At 53.7% G+C, this 17,032-nt stretch overlaps 1 pseudogene; it reads left to right on the forward strand.

Annotated features, from left to right (window-relative positions):
- The first annotated feature begins 11,204 nt into the window (after positions 1–11,204).
- LOC136457245 (uncharacterized) lies at positions 11,205–16,580 on the forward strand (annotated as a pseudogene).
- The last annotated feature ends 452 nt before the right edge of the window (positions 16,581–17,032 follow it).

Here is a 17,032-nt window from a genome sequence, read left to right on the forward strand (position 1 = left end):
GGCGCGCAATACAACTCCTTTAATAACATGGTATTAGAGTTGTCCAATATCATTTTCTAGATTTATTAAGGGGGATGCTGCAGTAGTACCTCAATGTATCTCCCACAATACTCATATGAAAGGTGGGTCTCACGGAAGTATAAGAGAAAATATGGCTGAAAAGTGGTAGTTAGGATGGTCCCCATGGTATTGGGGAGTTGTATTATCGGGAACCAATACTAGGGTACTCGAAGAGAAGGAGCTAATGACCATCAACATTGACTCATTCGAGTAGTCAAGAGTGTGACTACAGCTCCAACCGGCCCCATGCGTGCAAGCTCCGCTTCTTTAGGCCACTGGGTCTGCGCACCTTGCCCGGCCTCTAGGGAGGACTCCGCCTCGCCCGACCCCAAGGCCGCAGGCTCCGCCTCGCCTGACCCTGAGGTCGTGGGCTTTGCCTCGCCCGACCCTAGGGTTTGTGCTCCGCCTCACCCGACCTCTAGGGGAGGACTCCACCTCGCCTGACCCTGAGGCCGTAGGCTCCGCCTCGCTCGATGGAAGCCTATACCATCGCCAACCACTCTAGGTCCAAGTATATGGGCCCGAGTCAAAGCTCTAACACCAAGGAAGAGATTGGCACGCCCCGATGTAACCCGTGGCCTTGATGGGCCATACCAGAGGATTCACATCAAGAACAGCGTCGGGTGTATCGGTGTTGTTCTGCCTAACCCCCGTATGAACACTGACGGGTGCGTTAGTTCACCACGATGTTCGCCAGGATAGAGTGGATTGCCATGACTGGCATATGACACCTGTGCATGGCGCTAGTGACGGATAGGACCGCGACACGAAGCAGTCCATGTTGACATCTATAGGGTCGGCAGAACCCGCATGAAGGATAAGAAGGACCCAACGATCCTAAAGGCCTTTGGCTCTCTCTCTCGTTCTTCTTTTTCCTTCACTGTAACCCATGCTTTCCCTTAGCCTATAAAAGGGAAAACAGGGCGTCCCATAAGGGACATCGCAACACATCACATCAATTTAGCCTAGATCCAATCGAACCATCATGAACCCATCAAACCCCAAACACACGGTCGAGTAGCAACCAAGCTCTTGGCACCCGTTCACTCTTTCCACCAGAGACTTGGGACCTATCTCTCTCTTGCTCATTTGTAACCCCTACTATGAACTTTCAGTGCTAGTAACATGAGCAGCAGCAATGAACTAGACATAGGAACATTCTACCTGAACCAGTATAAACCTCGTGTCCTCTAAGCACACCATCCAAGCTAGACGCGTAATATTAGAAATTTACTTGTCGGTAGCAACTCGAAACACCGATAGTTGGCATGCCAGAAAGGGAACTTTTGTGTATCTTGACATCTACACTAGGCCTCGGATGGCTAGTCACAACCTCAGCTGGGTCCCAGGGGCGCACGTGCGCTTCGGGGACCTAGACTTCATCGTCATGACGGAGGGAGAGTAGGCGATGGCTTCTATCGTCGTCCGACCTCTCAACTCCGTTGGCCTCGATGCGATTACCGAGGCGCTTAAGGAGCTATAGTTGCATGCACTAGAGGCCCGCGCCCCAATGAAGCGACCAACTCCTCGACTTCGACTACGGGAGGTTACAACGCCAGCTCGGCGCCTTCCTAGGGCCCCGATCATCCCGGGAGGACCTGTGCCACCTCACCTTCTCGTTTGCCAATGTCATGGTGTAGCTTGCTGAAGGGGAGCTACTCTCTCTGGAATACCTCATCTAGAGCACCCCGACAATGCTCTCGTTTGGTCTCCGCAACACCGTAGAGATCGATGGCCACCTTGTGGCATAACGCACGCCTCCATCCCCCATGAACGATAGGTTCGTGGGGATAACTAAATATGTCGCAGAATCTTTTCACGACCTCCTCGTGAGAGAAATAGAGTTGCCCTCTACCTCTGACTCCAGCAGGAGGAGCCATCACCTCTCTTGTGAGTGTTTCAAGGTAGGTACCCCCGAGGGACACATCAAAAGCATCCATGAGGAAGAGGCTACCCCAATGAACGACCTCGATGACAAGGTCGAGAGGGATACAAGGGCCCCACCACACCTACGGGTGGAGCAGCTGAAGGCCCAACACCAAGAGCTTGAGGAAACGTGACTCCAGCTTGAGCAGGAACATGCGGAGCTCGAGCGAGAGATCGAGCGCCACAGAGATGGTGGGCGCACGTGCGCCATGGCCCGTGACGTGAACTAGAGGATCATCGAGGAAGATGAAGCGCTCCCACACTTCGCCTAGGCAAGCCAGAACATCGCTGCTACGGCCGCCTTGCTCTAGAGGCTTTTGGGGCCCACGATGCCTGAAAACCGTTGGGCCCATCGTGAGATTCGCACGCTATTTGAGCGTGCGGTGGCGCAATAGGCCGAGAGCTCGCTGTCTCGACGACATGAGCTCGACGCCAGCCAACGCACGCCCTCAAAGTAACCCGACAAGGACACATCAGTCCACCTAGCGCTGCAAGGCAGTAGGCCGTGCTCTGTGGTCCCAGTGCATGAGCGTCTTGGCCACCACTTTGACGCGCATGACACCCTCGATGCCCGCAGGCATGCCCACAACAATGCGAGGGAGGGAGCTAGCCGTGGCTATCACCCTTGTTGTGGCGGATGTTACGACCGTGACGAGGACTGAAGCCTGAGCCTGGCCTGCCAGGACCTCAGGCCTTCGGCCAACACATCCTCAATGCCGCCTTCCCACCACGGTACCGACTACCGACCAACATCCCGAGATACTCTAGGGAAATGAACCCTAGACTATGGCTTGAGGATTATCGGCTTGCTTGCAAGCCGGTGGAGTGGATGATAATGATTTCATTATCCACAACCTTCCACTGTTCCTGACCGATTCGGCGCAGACATGGTTGGAACACCTTCCGCCCAACAGAATCCAAAGTTGGGTGGACCTGAAGGAGATCTTCGTGGGGAACTTTTAGGGCACGTACAAGCATCCTGGGAACCCATGGTATCTCAAAAACTATCGGCAGAAGGCTGGGAAAACCCTTCGAGGGTACATTCGGTGCTTTTCCCGATTGTGCAACGAACTGCCTAATGTCATCGATGCCGATGTCATAGGAGCTTTCCTATCTGGGACCACTTGCGAGTCCCTAGTCCATAAGCTAGGATGTAAGGGCCCGCAAACCACCAAGGAGCTCCTCGACATCGCCACTAGCCACGCCTTGGGCGAGGAGGCAGTCGGGGTGATCTTTGACCACCTCAAGGGCAAGGCGAAGTGGGACGAGGACATCGGTGAAGGCACCTCCAACCGCCCAAACAAGAAGAAGAGAAAGTCATGGTGCGAGGGCTCGCTCGTGGCCGTCACCGACTGCAAGGGGGTTGAAAGCCCGTAGAAGGTATCCTGAACCACTTCGAGAAGCTGCTTGAAGGGGCATGCCCAAACCATGCCTTCCCCATCAAGCATCTCTACAAGGACTGTGGCCTTATGAAGCGATTCTTGTCTAGATGCTCCAACAGTGGGAGCACAAGGACGACCCCTAGCCGAGCCACCAGCTACACACTGTTTTTCATGGTCTACGATTCTGAGGCTATCCTCCCGACCGACCTTGACTATGGAGCTCCAAGGGTCAGGGCATACGATGAATAGGGAGCCAAGGCGTCCCTCAAAGATGCCATGGACCAGCTAAACGAAGCGCGCAACATCGCCCTCCTCCGCTTAGCCAAATACTAGCAAGCGTTATGCCGGTACCATAGCCGTCGAGTGTGGGGTTAGGCCTTTAATGTCGGGGACCTAGTGCTCTACCTCGTCTAGAGCAATAGGAACCACCACAAGCTCTCTCCACCATGGGAGGGACCGTCTATTATTGTGGGGGTGCTCTGACTAGGCGCATACAAGCTCAAGACCATCGACGGTGAAGTCTTCATCAATGCCTAGAACATCGAGCAGCTACGTCGCTTTTTCCCTTAATAAATGCATACTTTCTCTTCTCAGTTTCGCTTTCAAACTCCCCGATCTTTAGTGACAACCGACCCCAGCAACGATGAGGGGTCGGGCCTTGCTTGGGGGCTAGTAAGAGTGTATCTATCCGGAAGACATTCTCTATGTTTGACCCTTTCTCACATTAAGACCTAGAAGCGAAGTTTGCAGAAACAAACACTGAGTAAAACTGGTTGGACTGCAAGAAACCTATGCCTTAGTGGCTATGGCGTCTTTGCTCACCAATATGATTAGACTTTTTTCTGCACCCCAGGCTTTTTGGCCTTAGCAATAGAAAGAGTCGATATGCATTTAAGAGTCTATCCGCCTGGCAAGCATTCTCCATGCCCAACCCTCTCTCATGACGAGACCTAGAAGCTAGGCTTGCGGAAACAAACTCTGAGTAAAACTAGTCGAACTGTGAGAAACCTATGCCCTAGCGGCTACGATGTCTTTGCTCACCAGCGTGATCAGAGTTTGTTCACCCGCACCCCGAACTTTATGGCCTCAATGATGGAAAGGGTTAGAACACACTAACCTTTTTATATAAAAAGAGGAGAAGGGCTAAAAATCTGTTAGGCCATAACAAAATTTAAGAGCTTGTCCACTTATTATAAGTTCGCCGCATGGCTCATCTGCCAAACTAAATTCTTGGGGGGATGATATCATCCTCTATCTCCATAGGAAAGCCCTATGCCAGCGGATCACCCAAGCTGCTCAAACGGCTCAGGCCGCTGCCGAGAGACGGTTAGGGAGTAGTGGAATGCCACACAAGGGTTATGCCAGCCCTGTTACGAACAATGGACCCAGGTTCCACCCGGACATATCCAGTAAGAGCTTCCCAAGCCCATCACTCGAGCCATCGAGTTAAGTCCTGTGCCAGCGGGTCACCCAAGTTGATCGGACGGTTGGGGCCACTGTCGAGAGACGGGTCACCCTTAATTTACACACGATTTCTTTTATCAATTTCGCTATCAAGCCCGCGACTCCCAGCAATGGAAAGGGGTCGGGCCTTACTTGGGGGCTGGCAAGAGTATCTATTCGCTAGACATTCTTTATGCCCGACCCCTTCTCATGTTAAAAAACTAGAAGCAGGGTGTGTAGAAACAAACTCTGAGTAAAACTGGTTGGACCGCAAGAAACCTATGCCCCAGTGGATACGACGCTTTTCTCACTAGCGTGATCAGAGTTTTTGTCCCCTCATCGTGAGCTTTAGCCTCCACCTTCTTAGGAAGGGTTTGGTGGGGCCCACCTACAGAATCTCCATCGAGGAGAGGCTGGCAGGTCGCTCAAGTTGATAGAACGGCTTGGGCCACTATCGAGAGATGGATAGGGAGCAGTGGGATGCTCTATGTAGGTTACGCCAGCTCTGTCATGAACACAGACCCGGACCCCACACAGACATATTCGGTAAGAGCTCCCTGAATCCGTCACTCGAGCCATCAAGGTAACTTTACTGACCCCCACTTTTCTTTTCCATTGCATGATCATTCATTCATCCATTCTCATGCATGCATTCATACATTCATTCATCTATTCATCCATACATTCATCCCATACATCCAAGCATTGCATATGCAATTGCTGCATCACAACGCTTCGCGTCGTGTCACAAAGCGATAGTCGTCTCATTCGATATGAGCGGCGACCGACCAAGGTTCGAAGGCCGGCCCGCAAAGGGCTCAAGGCCGCCTCACATCAAATAGAGCTAGGGGAGAAAAACATAGATGAGCTCCAGCGGCCTTGCCCGACCCCTCTCAGAAGCAGATAGGGACATCTAGACCTTTCTTGTTCGATCCTAACCTCGAGCCAAGCCCATAGAATCTCCATTCGAGGAGAGGCCAGCGGACCACCTAAGTCGCTCTCCGGAGCGACATGGGCATCTGCCGGGAGATGAGTTAAGGAGCAGTGGAATGCCACATGAGGGCTATGTTGACCCCATCAGCGAACGACGGGCCTGGATTCCACTCGGACATGCCTGTTAGCGAGCTCACCGAGCACGACACTCGAGCCATCGAGGCAAGTGTCGTTAGCTCAACCCCTCTAGTTGCGGAAACCACGGACAGGATGATGCATGAAACTTGGCTGACCCCTACCGAGCCTAATGAGGCTCGGGGGCTTGAGCCGCCCGACCCTAACTCGGGAATCCAACTAACAGGGGTTCGAAGGCTGACCCACGAAAGGATCGAGGCCACCTCGTGTCGACCAGAGCTAGGGAAGAAAACACAGATGAACCCCAGTGGCCTTCGCCCGACCCGTTTAGAAGCGGACAGGGTCATCTCAACCTTCTTATTTGATCCTAACCTCGAGCCAAGCCCACAGAATCTCTATCGAGGAGAGGCCAGCGGGCCACCTGAGTTGCTCTCTAGAACGACCTGGGCATCTGCCGAGAGGCGGGTTAAAGAGCAGTGGAATGCCACATGAGGGCTATGCCGATCCCATCACAAACAACGGTCCCGGATTCCACTCGAACATGCCTGTTAGTGAGCTCGCCGAGTGCGCCACTCGAGCCATCAAGACAAGTGACGCTAGCTCAACCCCTCTGGTTGCGGAAACCATGGACGGGGTGACAATCACAAAGACGAGCCAACCCTTGACCGAACCACCGCTACATGCGGGGATCGAGGAAAGTTGGGCTCGCAAGAAGACCAAACGCACGGTCGTAGAACGATAGACCCCTGAAGGGGTCGAAATCAGGGAAGGACCTTTTTCGACCCACCAAACCTCACGGCTATACCCCCGAGGGGTCCGATCTCGATCAAAGGGAATCACCGTCCCTAGGTCACGCCATGGGTGACAAAAGAAGGCCAAGGCCATCAAAGTCCTCCCGCTTGGAAAAACCTCCGAAGGAGTTTTCTACTCCTCCGCAGGCTCGGGGGCTACTGTCGAGGACCAATACTAGGATACCTGAAGAGGAGGAGCTAATGACCATCAACATTGACTCATCCAAGCAGTCAAGAGTGTGACTACAGCTCCAACCAACCCCCGGCGCGCAAGCTCCGCTTCTTCCGGCCTCTGGGTCTACGTTCTGCCTTGCCCGACCTTGGGTCTGTGCTCTGCCTCGTTCGATCCTTGGGCCTGCGCTCCGCCTTGTGTGACCCTTGGGTCTGCGCTTCGCCTTGCCCGACCCCGAGGCCGTGGGCTCCGCCTCGCCCGACCTTTAGGTCTTCGCTCCACCTCGCCCAACGCCGAGGCTATGGCTCCGCCTCGCCCGACCCTTGGGTTTGTGCTCCGCCTTGCTCGGCCTCTAGAGGAGGACTCCGCCTCGTTTGACCCTTGGGTTTATGCTTCGCCTCGCCTGGTCTCTAGGGGTGGACTCCGCCTCACCCGACCCCGAGGCCGCGGGCTCTGCTTCACCCGATGAAGACCCATACTGCCGCCAACCACTCTAGGTCCAAGCGTATGGGTCTGAGTCAAAGCTCTAACACCAGGGAAGAGACCGGCCCACCCCGATGTAACCCGAGGCCTTGACAGGCCATACCGGAGGATTCACATCAAGAACAACGTCGAGCGTACCAATGTTGTTCTGCCTAACCCCCGTATGAACACCGACGGACGCGTCAGTTCACCACGACGTTCGCTAGGACGGAGTGGAGCGCCATGACCGGCATATGACGCCTGCGCATGGCGTTAGTGACGGACAGGACCATGACGCGAAGCCATCCCTGTTGACATCTACAGGATCGGCGGGACCCGCAAGAAAGAGAAGGACCCGACGATCCTGAAGGCCTTCGGCTCTCTCTCGTTCTTCTTTTTTCTCTGCTGTAACACATGCTTTCTCTTGGTCTATAAAAGGGAAATTAGGGCGTCCCATCAGGAGCATCGCAACATATCACATCGATTCAGGCTAGATCTGATCGAACCATCACGAACCCATCGAACCCGAACACACGGTCGAGTAGCAACCGAGCTCTCGGCACCTGTTCACTTTTTCCACCAGAGACTTGGGACATGTCTCTTCCTCGTCCGTTTGTAACCCATACTACGAACTTTCAGTGCTAGTAACACGAGCAGCAGCAACGAACTAGATGTAGGGATATTCTGTCCGAACCAGTATAAACCTCGTGCCCTTTAAGCACATCATCCGAGCTAGATGCGTAATATTAGAAATTTACTTGTCAGTGGTAACTCGAAACTCCGACATGTGTCTTTCCCTTTCTTTGACGGAAGATGAGAGAAATATTGGTGGCTAAAAAAAAAGAGAGATATTGGGAAACCGTTGGAGAAAAAAAAAATATAGTTATCTTTAATATAATAGTTTTATGAGAATAGGAGAGGTATTATGGAACCGCTGCGTATGCTCTCGTTGCTTGTGGAGAAGAGTACTCCTTCCGTTTCGACCTGCCGCTTCGAGTTTGGACGCACGCGCGGACGTGGCTCGCCGTCGGCACTCGGCACCGCCCCGGACCCTCAAAGCTCCTCTGCCCACTGCTGTCCCCTTCCGCACGGGAAACGCCGCCGTCCCACTCCCACGACAGCATTCACGTGCGGCGCAGGGCCGCGGACGCACGGAACGGAAACCCCAGCCCCAGGAAAAATCTACTTCCCCGCCCGTTGCCGGAAAAGAAAAGAAAATGCCGCCACACCCAGACAACAACAGCGGGCCTCGCTTTTGCTAGTGGCCGGCCCCCCTCTCTCTCTCACACTCTGGCCCTTGCCTTTATTTTTATGATACTGTACTCCGTATATTGATTAGCAATAACTTGTGGCCTTTGCGATTGCGTCCACACCGACGCACGGCCCGGCGCCACGCACGGTGGCCTTTTTCTTTCGATCGGGGCCACAGGCGCACAGCCTCGTCGTGCCGTCGTGCGATCTCTTTCCACGTACTGCACCGAACCAGCGGGAGCTGTTCGTGTCACGCCTCTCTCTTTTTCCAGCTTCCCGTGCTCCTCGTGCCGGTGCCTGACTGGCTGTGGCCCCATTTCCGTTACGCTTGCGTGCCCAAGAGCCACAGGCCACTAGATTTTTTTAGGCCCTTATCGTGCTTCAAGTCGGGTGCTTTTCTATTGCCGGGACGGCGACTCCACTCGGCCAGTCACGGCCTGTGAAAGCACGTCCACGTCGCGTCGTACTTGCGTGAATTATTCTGCACTCTCCGCCTTCGGAATCAAAATGGCATGGAATCGTCAATCATGGATGGATGCTGTTGTGGCCGGGAGAGTACGTGACAAGGTGGTAGAGTAACGGTACTGCATGCTCGCTCGCTTTACCTACATCTTGTTGGATTATTATTGCTGGCTGGTTTGGTGTAAGAGAAAAATAATATTTTGATTGAAAATTTACGATCGTTTATGACCGAGCGAACAGGACGAGTTCAGGAAAGGAGCGGTTGTTCCATGTTCCTCTGCTGTCCCGTTCTAGGATCCACGTTAATATTGGGTTCGCGAATAAATTTTCTTAGCCACAAATACTACTGAATGGTGCAACGCTATATGTCTCTTTCGTTTGCACGGAACGATAGCGAGCCAAAGAAGAAAGAAGAAAGAATATATTAGCCAACACAAGGGCGAGCAACCCCGTGAGCATGCTGCTTCTATTGTGTTGATTGATGCTCAATTTCTTTTGATCCTTGTCATTTTGTTTCTTTTGATATAGGATGCAGGGCAGGCAGTCCGGCACGCAACCGGCCGTCAACGGTTCCCTACCTCATCCGCCGGTTTTCGCTCGTCTGCTACAACCTACGAAGCGCAAAAGCCCCCAGGCCCAGTTGCAAACTTGCGATGTGTACGCACGGCACTTGGGCCGCGCCGCGCCTGAACCGAGCCAACTCCCGCGAGGCCACACGCCCGCGCTGGGCCGCGCTCCCATCCCAACTCGCAAAAGGAATTCCCTCGCAAAAATACATGGCGCGGCATTACCGGCCCGCCCGCGGCACGGATTGGCTCCCGGCCCAATCGGACGAGGCTTCTTGGCCGCGAGAGACCAAGGCAACGGCCTCTGCTGCTGCCTGCCGCCTGCGTGACCGCGTCTAAGGATGGCAACAGGTATATACCCTGTCGGGTATCGTCGGAACATTCTCTTTCCCGTTACGGAAAATTTATCCCGTCCCCATCCCCATTAACTGTCTCGGGTATAAATTCTTGCCCATCCCCGTACCCGTCGGGTATCGGTCGGGTAACAGATACCCGACGGGTACTGCATACCCGATAAACAAGGACACTTGGGGTCGCAGCTTTGCAATCGGAGACGTTTCTTTTTCATCCGGGTATAAGTGTCGGAGTCTCGGAGATGCCGAGGAGAAGGAGCGAGGTTGCGAGGAGGACGAGCAAAGGTGGCAGAGAGACCGAACTGAGGAAGCGAGGGGCACGAGCGCTCGTGAGACAGGCGTGCTTGTGCTGTTGACGGAGATGGTGAGGAAAAATTGAACGAGGGTTCCAAGAACACACAAACTATATATATGACTGTTCAAATTTGGACCAAAATACCTCTTTGGGCCTAATACTCGCATAACAGCTCAAATATTCGGGTTCCCCAACGGGTAACGGGGACGGGTAAACAGGGAACGTTTCCGCACCCGCTATACCCGTCGGGTATGGATTCTTGCCCATTTAGATGCCCGCGGGTAAAGATATGATCACATCCCCGTCCCCTAATGAATCAAATACCCGTCGGGTATCGGGTATCGGGGCCCCGTTGCCATCTTTAACCGCGTCGAGGGCCTCTGCTGACGCGGTGACGCCTCCGCCACCGCCACGCCACTGCTCGCGACATCATTCGGCTTCCTCCTCTACTACGGGCGCTTGCTTCTTCCTCCTCCTCCCATTCCCACCCAAAAAAGAAAAAGTCCACGATGTACCCATCCGGTACGGCGGCCGTACGCCCCTCGGATGTCGCCGTGGCCTCCCGGGACGCCAGCCACTTCCTCCCCAAAGGTGCGTGCCCGTCCCATCCCATCGTCCTCGCGACACCGACCCTTGCTTACCCCCAAAAGGCTATCCTAGTCAGCGCCGGCCAGCACTTCGTTCATCTTAATTAAACCCAAACCATCGACAGTAGCAACTAACCCATCAGATCATCTCATCACTACAGCAGTACAGCGCGTACGTCGCCCAGTTGCATTTGGGTCTCGGGGACTCTCACTCGTTGTACAAGTTGCATTTTCAATGAGTACGTACCCTCTGTCGTGACAGGCCAGCTCTAGTATATCTCCATCTCTTGGACATTGCATCGGCTTCAGCTCCGTTCATCCCTCGGCGATCATTACTCTCTGTCTCCAACGAAGACAACCCAAATACCATACCCATTCAACGGTATATGTCAGCTACAGTGAAAAGGTCACGGACCCAAAAGTCTGCCTTCTCCAACAGACCACGAGCAACACACCACCGCCCCCGCTTCCTCCCCCTCGCCGGCGCGCTCCTCCTCCTCGCCGGCGCGGCGGCCACGCTGCTCACGGCGGCGCTGCCAGGCGCCCGCGGGTTCTACCTCCCGGGGAGCTACCCGCACAAGTACAACCCCGGCGACTACCTCAACGTAGATCCGGACGGGGGGCGCCGCGGCTGCTCCGGTGCCGGTGCCGGTGGCGGCGAGGGCGCGAGGCTTGAAGCAGAGGAAGGAGGAGTGGCGGGCGGCGTGGCGGAGAGGAAGAGGGCGAGGACGTGCGGGCCTCCGCGAGGATGTGGCGCAGCTCAGGCTCGTCGGTGGAGGAGGAGAAGAAGCTGCCCCCGGAGCCCGAGGAGGACTCCCACTTGCACCGCTCCTAGAGGCGCCGGTGCGGCGGCGGGGTGGACGGAGCTCACGCCGAAGCCCCCCTCAGCTCCCCCTCTCTGCTATGCTTTTGCGTCGTCGAGAGAGCTGACTCGTTTTTGCCTTCCGATTCGCCAGGTACCCAAAATGCCTGCTTTAGACGCGTCCTCCGTTGGAGCGCGATTTTGGGACGTAAAATACTATAGATAACGTATTTTGCGTTTGGGTGACCATTTGCCTGCGCCGTTGGAGACGGTCTCAGCGCCCGTGCGCACGGCACATAGGCTCCAAAAACCGGAGAGGACCCGGGCTTCTGACACCGACATCGTTGGCTCAAGGATCGAGGACGACGCGGCCGGGCTCGTCCGACAGCTGACAGAGACGGACGGGAGAACCGGCTGCACGATCGTCGCCATTATCGGCCCCGACGGAATCGGCAAAACCACGCTCGCCAAGAAGGTGTACGGCAGCGAGAGGATACGGCGCGGCTTTGGGGCGAGGTCATGGGTGTGCATTCCCAGAGAGTACAACGAGGCCGCCCTGCTCTCCCTGGTCATCGACTCGTTCGGCGGCGACACAACGGGCGGCGAGAGCTTCGCCGACCTCGAGAGGACGCTGGTCAGGCTGGTGGAGGAGAAGAGGTTCTTGCTCGTGCTGGACGACGTGCGGTACGGCGGGGTGTGGGAAGACGTGCTGAGGAGACCGCTCAAGCGCGCTGCTGGACGCGGCAGCAAGGTGGTGATCACGGCGCGGCACGGCAGCATTGCTCGGGAGATGGGCGCCGGCCACGTCCACCGCGTCAAGAAGCTGGACATCGACGATGGCTGGCTGCTGCTTCGCACGGCGGCCTCTATAGTTGACGAGGCCACGGCGGGCGAACTGAAGGGCGTGGGTGAGGGGATCGCTGATAAGTGCGGCGGCGTGCCATTGGCGATCAAGGCTGTTGCCGGCGTCCTGAGGACACGGGATGCGACCGCCCAAGAGTGGGGCGAGGTGCTCGCCAGTACGGCGTGGTTGGTGAAGGGGCTCGCGGAGGATGCCATGAAGCCGCTGTACCTGTGCTACGACGACTTGCCGTGCCACCTCAAGCAATGCTTCCTGTACTGCTCGTTGTTCCCCTCTGACCTCACCATGGATAGGCGCGTGCTCGTGCAGCTGTGGATAGCTGAAGGCTTCGTGCAGATCAGAGCCGACGCCAGTGTCGAGGAGGTGGCCGAGGAGTACTACGATGAGCTCATCACAAGGCACCTTCTCCAGCCGGCAGAGGAAGATGAACATGGTGGCGCCGCGTGGTGCACCATGCACGACATGCTGCGAGCTCTGGCGCAGCTGCTCGCACATGGTGAGGAGTTGACCGGCGACTCGTACCGACTGTTGGTCGACAGCGATGCCGCCTTCGCACCATGACGTGTTTCACTCCCGGGAAGAAACCTGGCTGCGATACCTGAGAAGATTCTCAAGTTAGAAAGGGTAAGAACGCTGCTTCTTCAAAAGAACCCACTTACAATTGAAGGAAGCATCTTTACAAGATTGCAACATCTTAAAGTATTGGATCTCAGTGAAACAGCAGTCGAGCTCATTCCAGAGAACCTGGGCAATCTTGTTTATCTGAGGTTCCTGAATCTGTCTCACGCAAGGATTCAGGCAATTCCAGAATCCATAGGCAACCTGTGGACCCTGAAATTCCTTCTGCTAAGAGGGTGCAAGACACTGCACGCGCTGCCAAAAGGGATAGAGCATCTGAGAGGACTCAGGGACCTTGACCTTGCCCGCACAGTGATCAATGACGCGGCATTCAGAGTAGGCCATCTGAGAAGCATCACATCACTCTGCTGCTTCACCGTGACGAGCAAAGAGGCGCGTGCTGCTCAGGATAGGAGTGGGTAGCCTCTGGATGAGCTCAAGAACTTATCTCAGCTGAGAACGCTGCACATACAGAAGCTTGAGAAGGCTGCTAATCGATCCGAGGCAACTGAGATGTTACTTGATGCCAAGAAAGGCCTCAGGGAGCTCGAGCTGTCGTGCAGCAGCACTGTCAGGTCACTTCAAACACCGGAATTGGTCAGAAAGATTGAGGATATCTTCGAAGAGATGAATCCGCCACTATGCCTGGAGTCACTGAAGCTTGTAAACTACTTTGGGACAAGGTTCCCAAGATGGCTATCAGTGACCTTCCTGCCAAATCTCCATGATCTAGACATCATTGGGTACAACTTCTGCCAGTCTTTTCCTCCATTAGGCCGTTTGCCAGAACTAAGATCCTTGTACATAGCAGACTCTGTAGCTCTGAAGGATATAGGTGCAGAGTTCACAGGCACCGAACATCCACATCAGGTTCCATTTCCGAAGCTGGAAAACCTGCACCTCCAAGGGCTGCAGAAGCTCCAGACATGGACAGACATTGAGCCAGAGGCATTTCCATCTCTGCAGGAACTTCAGCTTGAGAGCTGCCCCAAGCTGCAAAATCTTCCTGTTGGCCTCAGACATGTGACATCCCTGACCAAGCAACACATAGCAGATATGGCAAGCCTTGAGGCTGTGGATGACATTGCTACACTGAGGGAATTGATCGTTTGGAACACTCCTAATTTGAAGAGGATATCAAACCTGTCTTCCCTTGAAGATATCAACATGTGCCACTGCCCTATGCTGGAGAGTGGAGAATGTAGACGGATTACAAACAGTGCACATCTTTGATCATGACTTGCGGGACATGCCCAGATGGATTGAGGCACTGATAGGACTAGATGCCCTACCGGTTATAGGGGTGGAAGAGAGGATGACGTGGTCTGTACTCTCGACACCGGCGAGAGCGCGGCGGCTGCTGCTGCAGCCCTAGAATTCCCGCGGTGCTACAGTAGCGGCGGCACTGTTCACACGACACAGCAGGAGGCGGCTAGGGTTAGGAAATCCCGGCTCCCTTCAGGAAGCCGGAAACAATTCTTGTTTCTGCTTGATTATAACTGATACAGGGTTCTTTTTTTGTACAGATGACTGACTTACCCTTAAAGACATATCTAACCAAATCAATTTGACGTATCTTTTTCCTAACGAACCAAACCAATCTAATCTTCACGCGCTACAGTACCGCGTAGCCCCTGGGCCGGCTCCACTTGCCATAACATGGGCCTACACCTTGTATAATGGGTGCCGGTCGTAACAGGCACATGCTTCCAAGCTTCGATCACTGAATTTCACGAGCACAGTTGAGCTGCTGAAAAGGTGCTTGGTTGACGGTCCAGACTGGCCTGTGATTAAGGACATCAAAGAAGTTCATGGGTACTCCACTGGTTCCAGCTACATATACTATAATAGGAGTCCTTATATCTTTGAGAGCAATGTGAGTGATGAAGATAACCTCAGTGTCAGAGAGAATGAAGCAGATCCTGATAATGTTGATGATATTTCAGTTTCATCTTCAGGTACCAGTTATCTAGAAATCAGAGGATTCTTTGACTCAAAAGTATTGAAGGAAGGAACTACCAGGGCTGAAGAAATTGTATCGGGTAGGAGTGTCGGGAGCATGCTGGGGCTCACTCATCATCGCTTGCATAAGCTAGCAGAAGTTGCCCCTGAAGATGATGAGGTTGAGGACAGAGCAGATTCAGTTGTGCCACTTCCTTCTAATCCAACAAGAGCTACAGCATCTGCAGCAAAAGTTGGTTGTGTTGTGGCTGATTATCATAATGATCCTGGTTCATTGTCAAAAGCTACAAGTCATGAGTCTGAAACAATAACCAATGATGAAATCTGTCATGATAACATAGTGACGTCGGCTTTTCCCAGGCAAACAGAGTCCAAAACAGCAAAGGACGTTTCTTCTGAACCTAGCACTGATGGATATGCTACTCTTACCAAATCTGCTGCCCCAATTGGTCATAACTTGGTCCGACAAGGGTCTCGAGCAATCGACAATACTGAAATTGGTCAAGATTTTAACTTCAGTAGTATCCGAAGGAAGGAACACACATCCAAGAAAGGTGAAGGCACCACTGCTGATGTTACTGTCACTAAAGATATTAACCTAGTTCATCCAAGGCAAGTGATGGCTTCCAATAAAGGAAAAGATGATTTTGCTGATAACGCTGCAGCTAGCATCTATTCATCAGATATAATAAGTCAGAAACACATTAAAGGCCAGACTGCAACTTCTGCAAATGGAAGCACAAATGCAACTCCAAATCTCCAATGCCAAAAAATCCATCAGACAAAGGAGGACCCGAGAAATCTGCTGGTGTCACTGGTAGCAGTTTCATCCAAGAAGCATCTCATACAGTCTTTGTCACTGAACCCACTCGAGATCTGGCTTCAAGTTTAATACACAGCAAACAACAGATGTGGGAAAAAGAGGGAGAAGTTTCTGATGCTCTTGACCCTACTCATGCTGTTGACAAGAATGGAAATCAGATGGAGGATGGCAATATCAGTTCGTCAGTCAAGCTAACTCATGAGGAATCCAAAGCAATCGGTGCTAGTACAACGAACTGTGATTCAGGGCCTTGCAGATTGCTTGCCGGTTTAGCCTGCAGCAACCAACAGACAACAGCGGAGCCTACGTCTCATCCCATTGATATCACGGAAGCAGCCATGAGAAAGGCAGAAGCCACCACGGTAAGGAAACACTCAATGAATGAGGCGGTGAAACATGACCGTACCCACAAGGACGCGCCATGCTCCATCGACGCCAAGGCCGACGATTCTCAACAGGCGGCAAAGGTGTACTCCGCAGTGTGGGTCGACACTGACACGGACACCCTGCGCGCTCGGCTCGTCGACTCAATGCGGCACTTGCGCAGGATGGCATCTCGGCGGCGCCATCGGCAGAGGAAGCGCGGGTCGAATAACAAGTGGAGTATCGGGCCAGCGCTGGTGGTCATCCTCCTGCTTGTCTCCGTGGTGCAGCTGCTGTTCATACTCTGGCTGTACCGGAGGCTCCTGAACTAAAACTATCTTGCAAAACTTCAAGGACTCCTGAACCCACATGTCTAGTTTTGGTTCAGGAGCCTCCGGTACAGCCAGAGTAAGTTTTGGTTCAGGAGCCTCCGGTACAGCCAGAGTATGAACAGCAGCTGCACCACGGAGACAAGCAGGAGGATGACCACCAGCGCTGGCCCGATACTCCACTTGTTAAACCAACCAGCGAATAGGCCCACTACCACTCTCTTGGAGTCCTTGAAGTTTTGCTTCTACATTATCTTAAGATAAGTGTATGATTTAGTAATAAGTACCTTGTAGGAATCGCGTGGAGGTGATTCAGCCGACACTCCGACAGGTTTGGGAGGCCAAGACCGCAGTTGTGGCTAAAAAACGTGGCGGGAGAGCCTTGAAATTTAAAGGATCTTGGCGGCAAAATATTTCGGTAGCGGAGTGCCCAAGTGGGAGAGGAAAAGACGAGC

Source organism: Miscanthus floridulus, chromosome 1 (genome assembly GCF_019320115.1).
Source record: "Miscanthus floridulus cultivar M001 chromosome 1, ASM1932011v1, whole genome shotgun sequence".
In the NCBI taxonomy this organism is placed as follows: domain Eukaryota; kingdom Viridiplantae; phylum Streptophyta; class Magnoliopsida; order Poales; family Poaceae; genus Miscanthus; species Miscanthus floridulus.